Source organism: Pteropus medius, unplaced genomic scaffold (genome assembly GCF_902729225.1).
Source record: "Pteropus medius unplaced genomic scaffold, Ma_sr-lr_union100, whole genome shotgun sequence".
Lineage (NCBI taxonomy): Eukaryota > Metazoa > Chordata > Mammalia > Chiroptera > Pteropodidae > Pteropus > Pteropus medius.
The window spans coordinates 21868987-21889594 of NW_024349797.1; the positions used below are offsets into that span (position 1 = coordinate 21868987).

General features: G+C 34.9%; 1 long non-coding RNA gene, 13 other non-coding genes and 1 pseudogene across 14 annotated transcripts in view; all 15 read left to right on the plus strand.

Moving 5' to 3' along the window:
- Window positions 1–20608, plus strand: part of LOC120619701 (uncharacterized) — a 77418-nt gene that overhangs the window by 29975 nt on the left and 26835 nt on the right. Inside the window, exons 7-20 of the long non-coding RNA XR_005657615.1 lie at window positions 1906–2000; window positions 2896–2955; window positions 5154–5195; window positions 6302–6384; window positions 7103–7187; window positions 8072–8151; window positions 9086–9161; window positions 12535–12616; window positions 13457–13533; window positions 14394–14456; window positions 15324–15402; window positions 17091–17270; window positions 18286–18363; window positions 19892–19958. This is a non-coding gene — a long non-coding RNA (uncharacterized LOC120619701). The remainder of the gene's footprint in view (window positions 1–1905; window positions 2001–2895; window positions 2956–5153; window positions 5196–6301; window positions 6385–7102; window positions 7188–8071; window positions 8152–9085; window positions 9162–12534; window positions 12617–13456; window positions 13534–14393; window positions 14457–15323; window positions 15403–17090; window positions 17271–18285; window positions 18364–19891; window positions 19959–20608) is intronic.
- On the plus strand, window positions 2587–2660 carry LOC120619990 (small nucleolar RNA SNORD113/SNORD114 family). The gene has a single exon (XR_005657709.1). It is a non-coding gene; the product is annotated as a small nucleolar RNA SNORD113/SNORD114 family (small nucleolar RNA).
- On the plus strand, window positions 3730–3802 carry LOC120619995 (small nucleolar RNA SNORD113/SNORD114 family). The gene has a single exon (XR_005657712.1). It is a non-coding gene; the product is annotated as a small nucleolar RNA SNORD113/SNORD114 family (small nucleolar RNA).
- On the plus strand, window positions 5772–5846 carry LOC120619974 (small nucleolar RNA SNORD113/SNORD114 family). The gene has a single exon (XR_005657695.1). It is a non-coding gene; the product is annotated as a small nucleolar RNA SNORD113/SNORD114 family (small nucleolar RNA).
- LOC120619977 (small nucleolar RNA SNORD113/SNORD114 family) lies at window positions 6726–6800 on the plus strand. The gene has a single exon (XR_005657698.1). It is a non-coding gene; the product is annotated as a small nucleolar RNA SNORD113/SNORD114 family (small nucleolar RNA).
- LOC120619980 (small nucleolar RNA SNORD113/SNORD114 family) lies at window positions 7518–7589 on the plus strand. The gene has a single exon (XR_005657701.1). It is a non-coding gene; the product is annotated as a small nucleolar RNA SNORD113/SNORD114 family (small nucleolar RNA).
- LOC120619979 (small nucleolar RNA SNORD113/SNORD114 family) lies at window positions 8582–8656 on the plus strand. The gene has a single exon (XR_005657700.1). It is a non-coding gene; the product is annotated as a small nucleolar RNA SNORD113/SNORD114 family (small nucleolar RNA).
- On the plus strand, window positions 9859–9933 carry LOC120619992 (small nucleolar RNA SNORD113/SNORD114 family). The gene has a single exon (XR_005657710.1). It is a non-coding gene; the product is annotated as a small nucleolar RNA SNORD113/SNORD114 family (small nucleolar RNA).
- On the plus strand, window positions 11420–11498 carry LOC120620009 (uncharacterized; annotated as a pseudogene).
- Window positions 12873–12947, plus strand: LOC120619976 (small nucleolar RNA SNORD113/SNORD114 family). Its single transcript, XR_005657697.1, has one exon. It is a non-coding gene; the product is annotated as a small nucleolar RNA SNORD113/SNORD114 family (small nucleolar RNA).
- Window positions 13859–13933, plus strand: LOC120619978 (small nucleolar RNA SNORD113/SNORD114 family). Its single transcript, XR_005657699.1, has one exon. It is a non-coding gene; the product is annotated as a small nucleolar RNA SNORD113/SNORD114 family (small nucleolar RNA).
- LOC120619985 (small nucleolar RNA SNORD113/SNORD114 family) lies at window positions 14808–14883 on the plus strand. Its single transcript, XR_005657704.1, has one exon. It is a non-coding gene; the product is annotated as a small nucleolar RNA SNORD113/SNORD114 family (small nucleolar RNA).
- On the plus strand, window positions 15727–15800 carry LOC120619994 (small nucleolar RNA SNORD113/SNORD114 family). The gene has a single exon (XR_005657711.1). It is a non-coding gene; the product is annotated as a small nucleolar RNA SNORD113/SNORD114 family (small nucleolar RNA).
- On the plus strand, window positions 16698–16769 carry LOC120619983 (small nucleolar RNA SNORD113/SNORD114 family). Its single transcript, XR_005657702.1, has one exon. It is a non-coding gene; the product is annotated as a small nucleolar RNA SNORD113/SNORD114 family (small nucleolar RNA).
- On the plus strand, window positions 17729–17800 carry LOC120619989 (small nucleolar RNA SNORD113/SNORD114 family). Its single transcript, XR_005657708.1, has one exon. It is a non-coding gene; the product is annotated as a small nucleolar RNA SNORD113/SNORD114 family (small nucleolar RNA).

Consider the following 20608-nt stretch of genomic DNA (forward strand, 5'->3'; position numbering starts at 1 on the left):
CTTCTCCGGTGTGTGTGGGTGGGCTCACATATATTGAAGGATAATTGTAAGTGAACAAATGTAAATATTTATAGCTCGGTGGGTCAACAGTACATCAATGGAAAGCATGCAACTGGGTATTAAGATCGTGATTCGTCATAATTTGACACAAGGGACACCCATAGGAAGGCAAAGGGTTCTGTATGCTCCTTCAGGAGCATATAGATAGATGAGAACATCAATGTTGTTTTTTCTGGGCTGGTAGTGTGTTTCTAGTTGCACAGTTCATTTTAAAAAAGGACAAAAAACTAAAAACTTACATAATCACATAATAATAATAATAATAATATAACAAATTCAATAATAATATAACATCATGATAAACACATTGGTATATATTATGTTAATAAATAATATAATCAATAAAAATATAAATGATTAGTAATTGAAACAAGGAAGCGGTCTAAGCATCGAAAACATGACTATAGTAATTGCTAATCTTGTGTTCATTGATTATTTAAAAAGAAAAATGTAGATACATTTCGTGGATGATTTCTGCGGGTCATAAGCCAATGGATAGATTTTCCTCGTCACTCAGTGTTATTGTGCAATGTCCTTAGGGTTCACCAGTACTGGTGCTATTATTGTAAGTGAGTGAAAGAAAAATTTTATACCTCAATCCATTATTTAAAATAGCGGAAAGCATGGGCCAGTGAGAAGCAGATGTTCTATGAAGGAGCATGATAATTCCTGCTCTACCCTCTCGAAATCCGCAAATAAAAAAAAAAAAAAAAATCCAGCCTCCTCCTCCTTTAAGGAAAGATCGTATAGACCCAGTCTTTTAAATACACCTTGCTATTAACATTTCGATTCAAGTGAATTAAAAATAAAAATTCAGTTTCTCAGGAACACCAGCCCCATTTCGTTCAGATGTGGCCAGTGGCTACTCTATTGGGCGGTGCTCATAAGGAACATTGCAGACATGCAGAGATAGAAGTTGCATGTAATAGTATTTAGTTTGGGGTGGCACTCGGCTCTACCAGTTTGTGTTTTCTTTAAAAAAAAAAAAGAGCAGGTAACTAAATTATCCTTAGAGTTATCAAATAAATGAATAAATAGGTTATTCAATAAATACACGAATGAAAGTACCGTATGGCCCAGTGGTCAGACTGTTTCACGAAAAAAAAAATGTACTTCATTTATTATTTTTTTATTTGCTGTCTCAAAATGTCTTTTTTCTCTCCATTTTTCAATTAAATTTATTAGGGTAACATTGTTTAATAAAAACATATAGGTTTGAAGTGTACGATTCAATAGTACGTCATATGTCTATTGCGTTGTGTGTTCGCCACCCAAAGTTAAATTTCCTTTCGTCACCATATATTTTATTTACTTCCTTTACCCTTATCTACCTCCTCCCCTCCCCGCTTCCCTCTGGTCACCATTAAACTGTCGTCTGTGCACGTTGAGTCTCTGTTTGTTGTGTCTTTTAGTTTTATATCCCACATATGAGTGAAATCATACGATTCTCCACTTTTTCTGTCTGACTTGTTTTGCTTAACGCGATAATCTCCGGATCTATCTATGTTGTCGCAAATGGCAGTATTTCGTCTTTTCTTAAATTTATCCCATTTTGCCAGAGATTTCCCTGTAAAAATGATCTGTCTGTCCTTTTTGCTATGTGGTGTAGGGGTCTATAGATGGGTATTGGTAATAGCTTTAGTTCTTCTTGTGTTGGGTGGTGGATTAAACTGTCTTCGTTATGTTACTTCACATTAAAAATGGAGTAAGTCAATAGATGGAAAGGATAATGCTGTTGAATCGATGATGAAAATGTCACACGGGCCAGTGTTCATGATTGATCAGTAGTGTAGAACTAACTTCTATTTAAAAATATAACTTTACAATTTTCATTCTTTTGAAAAGCTGCTTTTCCTCCCGAATGAACTCCACGTTGGATTCAGTCATTGTCCGGTGATGACGACCTTGGCTGTGAACTTCTGTCCACAGAAAAGAGCAACGTAAGTGATGATGTTCCCATCCTTGGCTTGTATGCTTGGTCGTGTGTGGTCCCTGACATGCTTCAGCGGAGCGAAAGGCCATAGACAGAAAAATCAAAGTTAAGGACACAGAGTGTGGGCCATGGGAATGTGCTTAGGGCCAAGGAGTGCAAAAAACCCATTTCAGCATGACGAGAATGGTAGAAGGCAATGAATTTTCACAACCGTTTACCATTCCGTGTTTTCGTACCACAGTTGCTTTAAGCATTTCCGGATTGGTAGAGATCTAGGTTATTAATTGTTTAGAGGAATCTCGTAGCAGGCAGAATATACTGTCCGTGTCCCACTTGTGGGGTGCCGTTGTTGTTTTGGGTTGTTTATGACGCCATGTGTGAAACTGGCCAGATTAAGTGAGCATGGCGCAATCACGGGCCGCCATTAGTGGTGGTTGGTACTGTATGAAGCCGAGCTCTGAGCTCTGGTCTGAAAGCTCTGTAAGAGATCAGCCTCGAGACACATCCTGGTAATCTCCAGGACCTTGTTCTCGGGAGGTAGGGACCCATGGGAAATGAAGGCATGAATGAATAAAGAAAAAGAGTGCCAAGCTTGGACCGATGATGAGATTGGAGGGTGTCTGAATCAAAAATTTTGATTAAAGCCATCTGTAACTCTGAGGTCCATTATTAAAAAGTGGCCTCCTTTCTCCTCTATGGAAAAGAGCTTAGGGCAGAAGTTGAGATCGTTCAGGTATTTCGATCATGGGCATATACACTTTATGGGTATAGATTGAGTTTATCAGTGATAAAGACTTGAATCAAATTCATGATTAGCCTAGAGTCACACAACTAATGTTTTATAAATCAATTGAAATCTGGACTTTATTTTTTTTTTTAAATATTGGCATTTAATTCCACAGAATGAAGATCGTGGCTGATTGAATTAGTCTCTACCGATGAAGATCTTGGCTGCTACCTTCGTGAGTAAAAAACCTTATGACTAAAGTAAATGAGAGTCGAAAGATCTTGTCAGTTGGGGTGAATTGTTTTTATTAGTGTTCATCGAATTATTTAAATCAAGCCATACATAGATCCATAAAATGAATGTGTTACGAAGCTAAAGATTATGGTTACTCCAATTCAATGCAATTGTGATTAAAAATAAGATGGGAGATATGATAATTTTCAAAGCTGATTAATAAGAATCCATGTGATTTTTGCACTGCATTTGATTTAAACATTTATTCAGTAATAAAGTCAGGGCCGCACTGTCCAGTGTGGTTGCTCCTAGCCGAAAGTGGCTACTTACATTTAATATAAGTAAAATGATATGAATGTTAAATTCAGTTCCTCAGTTGAACTAGCCACATTTTAAGTCCTTATCTACGTGTGGCTGATGGCGACCGTACCGGGGAGGGCAGTTATAGCACATCCCTGTTATCATACGGAGTTCTGTGGGGCAGCTCCCCACTCAGGGAGGAGTACATATGGGGATGGGAGGTAGTTGGAACAGGGTGCGTGAGAAGCAAGGATGTTATTGACCCGCACACAAGTCACTGAGAGCCACTGCAAAAGGAGATCTGGTCGACTGAGAAAAGATCTAGTTTATAAGGAAAAGCCTATAACAGATCTTGGTCATATTCAAGGATCTTGTTTTTGGCTTTTAAAAAAATATGAACATTGATTTTATTACTGTTAGTGGATCAATAAATGGATCAATAAACAAAAGTATAAATGAAAAAGACTGCTCGACCTGGATCAATGATGAGTACCCTGGGGTGTCTGAAATCAAGGATTTTGATTAAACCCTGTAACTCTGAGGTCCATTACCTAAAGATTCCTCTTCGTTTCCTTTATGAGAAGTGAGCTTATGCCAGGAGTTAAAAATATGCAGGAGTTTGTTTTTGGGTTTCTGAGTATTATATTTTCACTAAATCAATGAATGAATAAATTAAGAAACATAAACGAATAGAGACAGGATGAGTTATTCCTGGTTCAAATATGGGAGTATGTAATGTAATATATACAACATAAAAATCATTGTTAATACGTTTCTGAAACACTGAGTTCCAGTAAAATAAATTTATTAAAGCAGACCTTTTTGGGTAAATAGCATTTAGATAAATGGATATAAGAGCCCTTGTTATTTTTCTGGGTTGGGTTGTTGATTCTTTGTTTTATTAAGAGAAGGGCAAAACATTTACTTAAATCGATTACTGATTAAATAACTGCAGAATTGAGAGAGGGCTACACACGGACCTGTGTTGAGAATGCGTCCCATGACCAGTTACGATGAATTCAATGACCTTCACTATTTTTTAATTTAAAAAGAACAAGAAAAGATTATCTGATTTTTCTGTGCCTGATGAACATACGGACAGGCATTAATGTTGGCTTGTTTCTATGGAGTCACAAATATTAAGGATGTTATTATTATGTATAAAAGAATAAGTTAATATCTTAATCAATTATTTGAAAGATGGCAAAGTACGGACCAACGAGGAGCATATGTTATGAAATAAGGGGGTGATTAATATAGTTCAACACAGTTGTTTTCCAAATGAGAAAGTAGACCGAGCCTCCTCCACTTTTGGAACGGTGAATATATGTAGATAAGATTTCTCATTCTGACTTGGTATAATTCCTTTAAAAAAATTGAAGATAAATGACTCCGTGTGTAACAGTATAATACATACATACATACATACATACATACATACATACATACAGGTTGGACAAATGTAGGCAATTGCTGAGAATGTGCTTGAATCTAGAATTCAGATGAACCTAAGTTTTTGCAAGCAAGATTCATTTAGAAAGAAGATATAGCCCTCATGTGGCTAGAGAGGGGGCATATAAACAGATATGTGTGCTAATCGTAGTTCTTATTTTTTTGTCTTGTGTTGGTTTCAAAGCTGTTCTTTATATCCCTTAAATTTAATATATGAATCATTCAATAAGCCATTCAGAGTTTTAATGCATAATAAGCACTAAGGTTTATTCCTAATCAGTTGTTGTTGACTCGATCAATTTAAAAAATCTGAATCTAGTCTGATCTATCTCTATCTTTCCATCCATCCATCCATCCATCCATCCATCAGTCCATCCATCCATCCATCCATCCATCCATTCACCTACCTGATTTAATCTCTTTTCATGTTTGCTTTGCATTCTACAGAATGGACACATAATGATTCAGTTAAAGACCGTAGAACCTTATGTAAGTAACAGTCCAAGGAATTGCTTTTGGTTTGGTGGTTTGTCACAGGTGTTAACTTTATTATTGAAGGGAAATAAATAGCTACATATATAAATAAAATGAATGAAGGTCATGTGTGGGCCAATTCAGCTCATCTGTGGTCAATTAAGGAGAAAAAAATAAGACCATTTTATTCATTTCACAGTTAATTATTCAATAATTAATGTGTGTAAAATATTATTCGATTTTAATTTTGAGTCATAGTCTATTTAAACCTCGCTCTGCAAAAACAGAGTTTAGTCGCATTCAAATAGTAAAGGGGAGTTAATATGAAGTATTATATTAATTTCTATAGGAAACATGGTCAATTAATGAAAGATAAATATATATTTCTCTATAGAATTACTTTCTACTGACAATATAGATAGATATATGGGTTGATATAAATATATATATCGTTGGTGGGAAGTAATTCCACAGAGAAATATTACAGATATTCGAGGATCTTGGTGAATTAATTTTATTAGTATAGTAGTGAATGAATTAATTAATCCATTAAAACATGTAGACATGATTGAAGATAATGAGGGCCAATCTTGGACCAATGATGACAACTGGTGGAGTATGAATCATGGAAGATGAATACTATGTGTCTGGAACTCTGAGGTCCAACACAACAAGAAATCTGGTCTGTACCTTCTGTCAGAAGTAAACGTATGGGCAGTAATCTGTTCGGAATATTCAAGGAATTTGTTCTTAGTTTTTGTATTTGTGGAATTTGATTCTATTATTATGAATGGGTCAATAAAAGAATCAATAAGTATATAAATAAATAAAGAGGGTGAAGCGTTGTCCAATTATGAAAATGGTGAGGCCACAAATACTATTAATATATATTAAAAACCCTGAAATCCATTAAGACATAAATGTCTTACAGGTATTGTCTTTTTAAGGATGATACTACAGTGTAACTAAGAGTCTATGTCTTTGGTCAGTACTTTGTTGTTTTCTCAAGAAAAAAATATCACAACTTAATACATATTTAAGTGAGTAATAACATGAAAGGAGGAGGGTAGGATAAATGGAGGGAATACTTCAATCTCATTTGTTCTGCTTTGTATTCTTAGAATGGATGCTCCCTGCTGATTTAAGCGTCTTCTGTGGTCATGAGCTCCGGTCGCCTCCACGTGTTAGTTCTGTGGAGACCAGCGTGAGTACACAGTCTTTTCTTGGTTTGAGTAGTTTTTAAAGTATACTCACTGTTAAAAGAATCCAAGAAGGCTACCATGGCTGGGTGATAAGTATGACATTGTCATTATGTCATGTTAACATATGACATATGGACATCGTATTGATTTATCAATACTTGCAAAGTTAAGAATAATTAAGAAAAGCGATATAATCAAGATGGCAAATGACCTTATAGGTAACTATTAAGGATACTTAAATTCTCGTTCTTAAGTTTTTGTGATTCATGTTTATTTAATTGTAAAATGAGGAATTAATCAATAAACAAACTTAGAAATTAATGGAGAAGGGGAGGGCTGACCCTGGACCAATGATGACGACTGGTGGCGTATGAATCACGGATGATGAATACCATGTGTCGGGAACTCTGAGGTCCAACTCGATAAGAAATCTGGTCTGTTTCTTCTGTTGGAAATGGCCGCAGTGACAGATGTTAGTAGCATACAAGGTCATGTTTTCGGTTTTTGTGTTCATGGATTTTGATTTTATTAGTATAAGCAGATGAGCGAAAAAATTAAACGAATATAAGTAGATAAATATGACTAAGTGAAGAATGATAAATTATGAAAATTAATCAATATTTAAGTGACTGAGTAGATTAAATGCAGAAAGCAAAATTAGTGCAGATAAGGTCTCAACTTTTTTTTTTAAATTACCTTCTGTGTTTTTCTACTTCACAGAATGCACGTATTGGAGCTGAGTTAAAGATTCTTCTATAGTCACGAGATGTCTGGTTGTCTCTCTGTTTGGTGCATAGAAACAAATGTGAGTTTTATGGGTTTACACTCTATATTTGAAAAGTGTGCAATATAATCAAAGAAAGCCAACCACGGTCTATCGATAACATATAGAATTGACATGTAACATTATATCGACTAATCTGAATATGAAACTTTGAGGGTGATTAATAAAAGAGATAGTACGGTATAGTAAGTGAACCTGTAGACAGAGGTAAGACTATTCAAGACTCATGTTCTAGGGTTTGTCGTGCTTTGTAATTACTATCAAAGCAGTGGATGAACTGACCAATAAACAAAGGTAGATGAGAGTGAGCAAACAATGCCAAACCTGGACCAGTGATGATGATGCCAAACCTGGACCAGTGATGATGACTGGTGGCAGATGAGTCATGGATGTTGAATACATGTCTGGAACTCTGGGGTCCAACGTAAAAAAAAAAATCTAGTTTATTACCTTAGTTGGAAATTATTCTATAGATAGATTTAGGATTTTATAAGGATCTTTTTTATAGATTTTGAATCTATTATGATAAATGAATCAATAAAGAATCCATTTACAACTATAAATAAATAACGATGAAAGGGTGAAGCATTGTCCACTTATGAAAAAAACACAGTAAGGCCAGAGATACTATTAATCAATATTGAAAGACTAAGTCAATTAAGAAATAAATGGTTCGAGAGCGTGACCCAGAGCCAAGGATGTTACAGATAATGTAAATAATGGCCCATATTCTAGTTCCAGGGTTGGCAGAAAGTTCAATGTCGTTAGTTTTTCTTAAGAATAAGTAAAATATATATTACCCCATATTAACATACAACTTAATAACTAAGCAATGAAATATGTCGCAGAGATCGATAGAGAAACTATCTTAATCATGTTATCATTTACTCTGCTCTACTTTTTAGAATGGACACACCAAAACTGACCTAAGCTTGATGTCCTGGTCAGCGACCTCTGTATTTTCCTGTAGGAGCGTGGAACCAGCGTGAGTGACAGTGTTCTCATCTAACTTTTGTTGCTTTGTTTAGGCTATTCTCTGTAATATTTTTTAAAAAGTATTCAATATAAGAAAAGAAACCAACCGTGGCCCGATGATTAAATTAAAAGTATACATATGACGTATTATTGAATCGTACCCTTGAAACCTATATAATTTTCTTAACCATCGTCACCCCAATAAATTTAATAAAAAAAAATTGGAACTATACGAAACATTATGGTGACTAATGTATCTTTGGAAGAATGAGGATGGTTAATAAAATTCAATTAGGCGATGATTGTAAAAAAAGATAAAGATACCGAAGGCTCTTGTCCTTGAGCTTTTGTGATTCACAGATATATATTGAGTTATTAGTAGTAGATGAATCGATGTATAAACAAATGTAGGTGAGAGTAAAGAAAAAGAGGCCCAAATGTGGACCAGTGATGACGACTGATGGCGTATGAGTCATGCACGATGAATGTTATGTGTCTGGAAGTCTGAGGTCCCGCACAAGACCAAACCTAGTCTCTTTCTTCTCTTATAAATGATCCTATGGATAGATGTTAGGAATATACGAGGATATTGTTCTTGTAATTTTAGATTCATGGATTTCTGTATTAGTATAAATGAATCGATGATAGAACCAATAAACAAATACATAACTAACTGTAAACAAACAAGGACAAAGCCTTATTAACTATGAATATATGTGGCGAGGCAAGAAATACCGTTCATATAAACTGAAGAAACTGATACAGGTTAAGAAATAAATAAACCAAGGGTATTACCTCCTTTTCTGCATGTATGCTTATATTGATGTATAAGTTATGAAAAAGAATAAATACCTTTATGGCTGAGTACATGAAATTAGGAAAAAAGCACCAATTTTAAGAAGGTCTCAATTATTTTACCATCTGCTCTGTTCCGTACTCCTCAGAATGAACGCGGTCAAGCCGATTTCAGCACCCTCCGTGCCCCTTGGTTGCCTCTGTGTAGGGAGCATGGAGACCAAGGTTAGTCATACCTTCAACAAAATTCATGTCTCTGAGGGTTTTTTTCCTAGTATCCACTGTGTTTTTAAGAGTGTGAAATATGATCTGAGATGCCAACCATTGTGAATGATAAATATGGAGTTGATCTGAAGCACTATATTTATTAATCCATATATGAAACACTGATGATAATAAATAAAAGAGATAGATATATCGATGTGGCAAATGATCCTATGGGCAGATGTGTAGAATATTTATTGCTCTTATCCTTGAGTTTTTGTGAATCATACGGTTTTAAAAATTAATATTAGTGAATCAATGAATTAATCAATGAGCTTATGCAGATAAGAATGAAGAAAAAGATGAACATTTATTGAAAATATTGGTTCATTAAGTTGTCAGTTTAGAATGGGTCATTTGTTTAAAGGTATTCATTAAATTATTAAAAAGTAATAAACATAGTAAAAAAGTTAACTATGGTCCAATGATATACGATATGAATGAAACATTGTCGATTAATCGATAATGTGCAACACTGAGATTGATTAATGAAAGAGAATCAGTCCATGTGAGAAATGACTCTACAGACTAGTGATAGAGATATTTAAGGACCTTGTTCTAAGCGTTTATGAATCCTGTGTTTATTTAATTATTATTAATGAATTAATGACTTATTTGATACAAATGTAGAAACGAATAAAGAAAAAGAGTCCCAGACCTGAATAGTGATGACTACTGGTGGTGTGTGTGTCATGATTGGTGAAGAACATGGATCTGAAACTCTGAGGTCCAACACAGAACGTAATTAGTCAGATCCGTCTTTTGGGAACGATCCTGTAGACAGATAGTAGAAATATACAGAGATAATTTTCTTACCCTGGATTTATCGATTTATATTTATCATTAATGGATCAATGAGAGAACCATGAATGAAGTACACTAGTCCTCCCTCACCCACGATTTCACTTTCTGTGCTTTTGGTACCCGTGGTTAACGGCGACCCCAAAATTTTAAATTTCTCCAGCCATCGACATCGTCTGCTCCTGACATCCAACCATGGACATTGTCATGGCTAGATGATTCAGAATCACCCGAAGCAGGTGATCCTCCTTCTGACTTCTTGTCAGAAGGTCAGTCGTTGCGTAACACTATGTCACGATGCCTGCGTCATTCACCGCACTTCATCTCATCATACGGGCATTATATCGACTCACATCATCACTAGAAGGATAAGTATAGTTCAATAACATATTTTGAGAGAGAGAGAGACCACATTCACATAACCTTTATTACAGTACATTGTTCTATTTGCTCTATTTTTAATTAATTATTGTTGTTAAATTCTTATTGTTCTTAATTTTTAAATGAAACTTTATCATAGTGTGTGTGTATAGGAAAAAAACAGTATATATAGGGTTTGGTACTATGCATGGTTTCAGGCATCCACTGGGGGTTGTGAAATGTATTCCTCTCAGATAAGAGAGGACTATTGAAGAGCCAAACAGATAAGGAAAAAGAGTAAAGCATTGTCTCGCTGTGGATATATGTGGCGAGGCAAGAATTATTACTATAAATTGAAACTACTAAATTCACTTACTAAAAAATTGAAAACATTGATACTTCTTAAGAAATAAATGTATTAAGGGTGTCACCTCTTTGGCTAAGGGTCGTATAGACTCTGATAAGTACAAATCACTTCCAATTTGACGTTGTTTCTTTTGTTAAGAGACAAAAAACTTACATTATGAAAACTAATAAATACCTAAACAGCTTAAATGTGGAAAGGAAGGATCAGTTCAGATAAGGTCTTTGTTTTGTATTTTTCATCATCAGCTCTGTTTTGTGTTCCTCAGAATGGACATATTCAAGCTGATTGTAGAATTCTTTTCTGGTCACCATCTCTGGAGATGCTGCTGCATCTCAGGTGAATAGGGACCACTGTAAGTAATAAAGTTCATGTCTTCATTTAACAGGGTTTTTAAAAAAGTACATGTACTGCATTCTCAAAAGCGTGAATATAATTCAAAAAGCCAGCAATGGCCAGTGATAAATATGAGATTATTACCAGGCATTATATTTATTAATCCATTTATGATATATTAAGGATAATTAATATAACAATGTGATATAACAAATGGTTCTATAGATAAGATGTAGAATATTAAAGGTTCTTATTCTTTATTTTTTTTGTGGATCATAGGGTTTTAAAAATTAATACTAGCAATTTAAGGAATTAATGAAATAACATGCAGGAGGATAAGGAAAAAGACGCTGAAATATGCGCCAGTGATGATGCCTGGTGATGTAGGAGTGAGTTGCAGATGATGAATGTTAAGAGTCGGGAACTCTTAGGTCCAAAACAGAAAGGGAAATAGTCCATTGCCTCCGCTCGAAGTGATTCGATAGCCTCGATTTTAGGAACATAAAGAGACTTGTTTTAAGATAGTCTTTATGGATTTTGATTATTTTATTATCAATGGACCAATTTAAGAATCATCGTATAAATATTAAGAAGTAGGGATGAAGAGCATGAAGCATATGCGCTCTTAATGTATGTGGGGAGGCAATAAAATCCTTTCGAATGTATTGAAGATACAGAATTCCATTAAGAAATTTACCTCATAGAGAAATTCTTATTCTGGGTCTGAGCAAATATGATATTATCTTTTCATTTTATTTTAATTAGTTTCAAGTATATCGTACATTGGTTAGACAGTTGTATAGTTTATAAAATGATCCCCTACTCGCTCTTTCTCTCCTCTGACTCTCCACCCAGCCATTACCTTACTGCTGACTGCATCCCCTATGCCGTGCTCCCCATCCCTGGGACTATCTGTCAACTACTAATTCTCACTTCTTTAACCCTTCACTTCATTTTCCCAGTCCCCTAAATCCCCCTCCCCTCTGTCCATCACCAGGTTGTCCCTACATTTGTGAGTATGTTTTTGATTAATTTGTTCTTTTTGTTTCTTAGATTCCGCATATTAGTGACATCATATGGTATTAATCTTTCTCTGTCTGACTTATTTCACTCAGCATAGTATCCTCTAGGTCCATCCAAGTCATTGTGAATGGTAGGATTTCATTTTTATGACTAAGTAATATTCCATTGTACGTATGAACCATAACTTCTTTATCCAGTCGTCTGTTGATGGGCATTTAGTTTGCTTTCATTGTGCTGTCATGAACACAGGGGTGCATAGATCTTTAAGAATCACTATTTTGGTTTTCTTGGGATAAATACCCAGAAGTGCAATTGCTGGGTCAAAAGATATATCCAGTTTTAATTTTTTGAGAAACCTCCAGACTGTACACCCATATTGATATGTTACTAAATGTTGGACTGCGTGTAAGGTGGAGATAACGTCTCGATCTTATTTTCCTGTTTTCTCAGAATAAGAACGCTTATGCGGATTTAAGCATCTGTAGTGTTTCTGTGCGCCACGCCGGCATCTGGGTGGGAACGTGAGGGCAGTGTAAGTCATCATCAAGTTCTTGTCTTGGTTTGGGTGGTTTGTTTAGGGTATCACTGTAATAATTTAAAAAGTAGTAAATAAAAGAAGAAAGACCAACCATGGCCCAATGATTAAGTTGACAGTGTATGAAACATTGTGTTGATTTATCTATCTTTGGAATAATGAGGATGATTAATGAGAGAGGTCTAATCGATTAGGCATTGATGCTAAAGAATGGTGATAGGAATAGTGAAGACGAAGAAAAGAGGCCCAAATGTGGACCAGTGATGACGACTGATGGCGTATGAGTCATACACGATGAATGCTATGTGTCTGGAAGTCTGAGGTCCAACACAAGACAAAATCTAGTCTCTTTACTGTTGTGCAAATGATCCTATAGATCGATGTTAAGAATATGCAAGGAGATTGTTATTATTATTTTAAATTCATGGATTTCTATATTAATATAAATGGATCGATGGTCTAAGAAATAAACAATATATAAATAAAAAAGAGGATAAAGGTTTATCAACTAAGAATCTACGTGGTGAGGCAAGAAATACTATTAACACAAACTGATAAAACTAATGATAAGAAACAAATGGACCAAGGACATGACCTCTTTCTAAGGATCATGTAGATACTGACACTGTTATGTAGTATTCGATTTTATGAGCCTGTGTCAGTCTCGAGTTGAGGATGTTAACTTTGTTATATATATATATATTTATATTTTCAAGTGTATATGTTCTGAAAAATTAACAAATATTTAAGTAACTGGATATACGAAGTGAGGAAGACAATGACTAAAGGAGAGAAGGTTTCAGTTTTTAATGATCTGCTCTGTCCTGTGCTCCTCAGAATCGATGCACAGCTGATTTGTTTTCCATGGTAACAAGATCTATGGTTTCTCCTGTGGGTTCGGCATGGAGATGAATGTGAGTAAAGGTTAAAGTTCTTGTATTTATTTAAGATAAAAATTTTAAAGGATACTGTATTGTTAAAAGTGTGAAATAGAATCCAAACGCAAACCATGGAAAATGATAAGTATGGGATACTTCGATGCATATGTAAAATATTGATGATAATTAATGAAAACGGTATAACGATGTGGCCAATGGTCCTATAGACAGATGCAGAGTATTTATTGCTCTTATTCTTGGACTTTTGTGAATCATAGGGTCTCAAAAATTAACATTAATAAATTAAGGAATTAACTAATGAATTAACGTATTCGAGAATGAAGAAAAAGAGGCCGAGATGTGGACCAATGATGATAGTTGGTGGAGTATGAGTCATAGATGATGAATATTATGTGTCTGAAACTCTGAGGTCCATAAAAAGAGAACTATCATCTGTTGCCTCGTTTTGAAGAGACCCTATAGACAGATCGTTAGGAAAAGATACGGGACTGTTTTCTTGGTTCATTTTCATGAATTTTGATTCTACTGTAATAAATGGCTCAAAAAAGAATCAATGTCAAAGTAGAAATAAGATGAAAACCATGTCTACTCTTTCAACCATGTCTACTCTTTACATATGTGATAAGACAATAAAAATTAATGAGTCGTGAAAATACTGAAGTTCATCAAGAAATGTAAATGGTTCACGTGTCTCACTTCTTTGGCCAAGAATGATATAGACAATGACTAACAACGGTCTTATTCTTGGTCCTTGTCAAGTTTGGCATTGATTTGTTACGAAAATTCATGGATATGCCCTCCATGTACTTTTAATCTGTATATCTGAGGAGTGTCTCTCAACCTGGTTATCATCTTCTCTGCTTTATGTTCTCAAGCTGGACACACCTGAGCTGATTAAGCCTTTGGCCGTGATCGGGAGCTCCGCTGGTTGTGTGGAGGTACATGCGAGTAACAGTCAAATTCTTCTCTTGGTTTGGGTTGTGTGAGTAGTCATTGTAATATTAAAAGTAGTATTAAATATATTCAAAGAACACTCGTCATACTCTGAGCATAAATACAGAATTGACATGAAACTTTATATTGATGAATATAATCCATCAACGAAGCTGATTAATGAAGGAGGTATATTAATTGAGACAAATGGTTCAATAGATGGATATTAGAAATATTAAGGATCATGTCCTTGAGTACTTATGACTTCACAGATATTTGTTTTATTATTATTAGTGAATATGTGAATTGATCAGTAAGTAGAGATAGATGAGAATGAAGAGCAAGAGTCCCAAGCCTGGACCAGTGATGACGACTGGGGGCATGTGCTTCATATATGGTGAATGCTAATGTGTCTGGAATTCTGAAGTCCAACACAAAGAGAGCTAGTCTCTTCCCTCCGTTTGAAACTTCCTATAGACAGATGTCAGGAATATACAAGGCTCTTGTTCTTGGCCTTCGTGTTCATAAATTTTATAAAATATTATTAAAGAATAAATGACAATCAGTGAACAAATAAAGATGAAGAGAGTGAAGTATGGTTCATTGATAAAATGCATAGTAAAGAAAAATAATACTAATGTAGATTGAAATCGATATTAAATGGATCAAGTGTATTATATCTTTGACTAAGGATGATATATAGAACGATAAATAATAGTTACTGCTCTGAGTCAGTTACGACTCTGATGTTTAATTTATGAAGAGAAGGACAAATATTACCATTCATCAATAAAGGACTACGTTACATGAATGGCGGAAAGGATGGATCAGTAATAGAGAGACCATCTCACTCTCTTGATTTGTCTGTTCAGAACAGGTGCTCCAGGCTGATTTCCATTTCCACCGTGATCAAGGTCGTCATGCTGCCTTTGTGTAGGGAGAGAAGCCAGTGTGAATTATGGACTGCGTTCTCGTCTTGGTTTGGGTCTTTCCTTAAAAGGTATTCGTGATATTAATAAAAGTGATAAATATAATTGAACAGTTAACTCTGTCCAAATATAATGTGAAATATTAATGTTGGTTAATCAACATCGAAGTGGATTAATCAAAGAGATATAGCCTATGTGGGAAATGGACTCTTAGATATATTTGAATATATAGTACTTGGGTTTTGTGAATCATGCATTCATTATTTTATTATCTAGAAATCATCTATGAATAAATTATTTATTCAGTATAAATGTAGAAATAAGTGAAGGAAAGGAGACCCAAACATGGACCCATACTGACCACTGGTGGTGTATGAGTTATGAACAGGAATACAATGTGTCTGGAACTCTGACGTCCGACACAAAAATAATCAGATGAATTCCTCTATTGGAAATGATACGATAAACAGAAGTCAGAAATATACAAAAATTATGATCTTTTTCGTGTTCATAGATTTAGATTTTATTACTAATGGATCAATAATAGAGCCATTAAACAAAAATAAAAAGAATGTTAACTATTATCTAACTATGAACATTTATGGTGAAGCAAGAGATATTACTAATAAAAATTGAGGAAGACAGTGATGCCGCCTAAGAAGTAAACGAACCGAGGTGATAACTCTTTGGCTAAAAATCCTAAAAGACTTTGAGAAGCAAGAGTCAAGTTTTATTTCTTGTATCAGTCTCAAGTTTGAGGTTATTTTCTCTGTTAAGAGAGAAAAAAATCTACATTATGAAAATTTGTAAATACCTAAATTGCTAAGTAAATGAAATGTTGAAAGCAGAGATCAGTAGACAGAAGGTCTCGATTTTCTGTATCATCTGCTGGGCTCTGTACTCTTAGGAAAGGACACCCCCAAGCCGATCTCAGCATCTTCCAGGTTCACACGTGTTTTTAAGAGCATGGAGACCAACAGGAATAATAGTCAAAGTTCTTGTCTTAGTTCCAGTATTTTTTTTTTAAGGGTATTCACTGTATCATTGAAAAGTGTGAAATAGAATCAAATAAGGCGAACTGTATCCCAGTGACGAATATGAGATTTTTTATATTTATTGATCCGTACTGATTATATTGAATAATGCAGATATGAAAAACAGGATAATTGAGAGATATAGTGATGTGAGAACGAGTCTATATACATATTAGGGATATAAAGGCTCTTCTTGAGTTTTTATGGATAACAGGATCTTAAAATTATTAATGAATTACTCAATAGACAATGTAGAAATGATTGAAGAAAAGGAGGGACAAAATGGATCGATGATGACTCCTGGTGGCGTATGAGTCATGTATGATGAATATGTGTCTGGAACTTCAAGCTCCAACAGACAAGATATCATGTCCACTGTCCTGTTTGAAGTTGTCTCGATAGATGTCATGAATTGATAAGGGTGTTGGTTTCGGTTTATGTTCATGCATTGTCTTTCTATTTTTATCATCGTATCAATGAAATAAAAATAAATTAACATATAAATAAGTAAAGGTGAAGGTCATAAATTATTGGCCAAAAGTAAAAATACGTGTTGAGACAAGAGATACTATTATGTATGCTGAATCCACTCCTGTCCCTTAGGAAGTGGTGTCGGTGACAAGATCACCATTATTTGTTTCCTTCGGAGAATTTAAATATTTTCCCAAATTGCTAGTTTCCTAGGTGACTGACTGGATGAAAGATGGAATGCGAGGGTCAGTGGAGATGGGTCTCAGGCTTTTTTTTATCATCTGCCCTGCTGTCCTCAGAATGGATGTGCTTGAGCCGATTTGTGGGTTCTTCTACCATCACGAGCTCCGGGGTTGCATCTGGGTGTTCGAGTGTGGAGGCCAGTGTGAGTCCATCAGTGTTCTTATTTCCATTTGGGTGGTTTGTTTAAGGGTATTCACTATATTATTAAAACGTGTGAAATACAATCAGTGGATGTCAACCACAGCCCCCAAATGCAATTAATATGAAACATTATGTTTATTAATTCATATATGAAACATCAAGGTCGATTAATGGAAGGGGTTGATTCCTGAGGAAAATAATTCTATAGACAGATGTCAACCATGGACTAATGATAAAGAGGTTAAAATGAAGCAAGTTGACTAATACGTATATTCAACACTGAGGTTGAGTAAGAAGAGAAATCTAGACTAAGTTGTTCTTTAGAAAATGATTCTATATATAGATGTTCACAAATATTAAAGCTACTTAAACATTTATTGGTATATATTTATAATTAGTGAATTCATGATTTACCTCTAAACAAAATTGTAATTGAATGAAGAACAGGAGGGTGAAGCCTGAATCAATGTTGAAGACTAGTGGCATATGAGTCAGGGATGAAGAATGCTTATCTAGAACTCTGAGGTCCAACGCAAAATGAAATCTTGTCTGTTGCTTCTGATATAAATAAAAAAAACAGTCGTTAGGGATACCCAAAGATGTTATTTTTGGGCTTTTGTGTTTCACAGATATTGATTATTAAAAGTTAATACAATAATAATTACATAAATATATGAATAAATGAAAGAAAAATGTAGTGGAGGAACTATAGCATATATAAGGAAACAGACATCATTACCAATCCATTTCTAAGGACGTGGAATCCATTAAAAATATATAGCGGCTCTTATACCTTAGCATAAGGGACATGTGGACGGATGGATGTAATTGTCGATGTTTATGCTCTGTGCTGTTTGGGTAGTGGGTGTTTTTTTTAAATTAATAAATAGAAAAAATATTTAATTTAATCAACTGACTACATTAAAGAGGACTGAGCATGAACCAGTTTCAGGACAATTTTTTAAAAGTTTGAGGATTTTATATTCAGTTTTACAGCTACTTTTTATTCCACATAGGTTTGTACTGCAGGTTATAAACATCCTCTGTGGCAATGATCTAAGCTGTTAATTCAGTGAAGAACCCCATAAGAAGATGTAAGTTATCAACAGTGTTTAGATGCCGAGTGGATAGTGGGTTTGTGGTTGTTCTTTCTTTTATCTTTAAAGAACATAAAAGTTAAATGAAAAAGAGCCAAATATATGGTGCTGGAAGGAGATGTGACTTTGGGTGGCGAACACAGTGCAATGTACAAATGATGCGTTATTCAATTGTACTCTTGAAACCGATATGGTTTTAGTAACCAGTGTCACCCCCAATAAATTTAATTTAAAAAAAGGAAAAGGACGCATAATGGAAGTGGAACGCATTCGGAATGTGTCTTATGATGACTTCGTTTCTGTGTCACCGAAGTCCATTTGAAAATTTGATATATTACACCTGTGGGAATAAGCCTAGAGCCAGTTTCGGTAATTTTCAAGAATCTAATTATGGGGTTTAAGGAGATTCTGGGGATTTATTGCATTATTCTAAGGGAGTAAATGAAAGGAAGTAGATGAATTAGATAGATAGATGGTAGATAGATAAAAGAGAGGTGGAAGATAGATGATGGGTAGATAGTTAAAAGGAAGTAAATTTGGATTAATTAAGAAAAAAATGTGAGACAAGAATTTTTGTTCATGTGATTCTGGAGTGCTACAGTGTATGTATTATAAAGTCGTATACTTGAAACTTATATAATGTTATTAACCGACGTTAAAATAAATTTAACTAAAAAAGAAGAAACGTATAGTTCAAGGGTGTCACCTCTCCAGTGTAGAGCAGTAGTCCTCCAACTCGAATGAGCATGAGAATCACCTGGAGGGCTGGTTACACTGCACGCCACCAGCCCTGCCCCTAGCATTTCTGATTGGGCGGGATTGATGTGGGGGCCAAGAATCTGCATTTCTAAGCTCCCATTAGTTCAGCCGGTGCTGCCTAGTGGGAGACAGTGCTTTGAGAATCACTGATAAAGCAAGATACACGTAATAATAGTCAATGCCCTTGCTCTGGGTCAGCGATGAGTTCCAGACTGTTTATTTTATTAAGGAAAACAAGGTATCAAATGCATTAATCAATAAATAGCTAAAAGTCAAATTAAATGAAAGGGAAAAAGCATGGTTCGATGGAGAAAATGTCTAAATCTTTTAACATCATCTTTATACTCCACAAAATGGATGCACCTGAACTGATTTAAGCATTCTGAACAGACTGAGATCTCTAGGCAGCCTCTCTGTTTAGAAACATATATATATATATATATATATATATATTTTTTTTTACTAAATTTATTGAGGTGACATTGGTTAATCAAATTATATAGGTTTCAAGTGTACAATTCAATAGTACATCATCTGTTTAAATCATTGCGTGTTCACCACCCAAAGTCAAATCTCCTTCCATCGCCATATATTTAAAATGAGGAAATGTTTGCATACATGAACAAAATTAAACAAAGACAGGCCAGTCCTAATGACAAGGAAACCAAGTTTATGATTAATTTGATTTAGCATTGCTTAGGATGATTTTAAAAACAAGTTGAGTCTAGGTCGCTCATTTTTATAGATTTTTAAATTTCTATTTTAGGTTTTCCCTAAACATTTTGTAATTGATGTACGCTATTTTCATTCTGAGGAAGGAGCACACAGGAGATGTAAGTACGAGTCAGCGTTTAGTTCTGAGGATGGATTCATTCTCTATACAGAAAGGATATGCAAATTATATGAAAAAGGCCAACCGTGGACCAGTGATGCGAGTGGAATGCATTCTGAACTGTATTTTATGATCAAAACATGTATGACCTACTGAGGTCCATTACAAGAAAGGAATTAGATGTTTACATCTGTGGGAATGATGAGCCTTTGGATAGATATTGGTAATATTTAAGGATCATATCTCAGCCTTTGGTGCTTCGTGGATGTCGATTTTATCATAAGTGAATAAATGAAAGACTAAACAAATATGGCAGTATATAAAGATGAAGGCGGGGAGGCATATGCAGGTCACGTGAGGTTATTAGTGAGACAGCTTGGGACCACCGGAGTTCATTAAGCATCAGATGGACCAAGGGGGTTACATTTTAGGGTAAGAATGGTACAGATGGTGATACAGAGTAGTCTGTATTGTTGTTTTGAGTCAGTCGTGAGCTCAAGTGGTTCATTTACTACAGAAAGGAAGAAAAAATTACGCTACAAAATAATAAATACCTAGATGACTAAGACAATAAGAAAAGCATGCACTGATGGCAAGAATATCTCAGTATTTTATTATCTGTATTGCTTATATTCAGAATGAATGCATGAG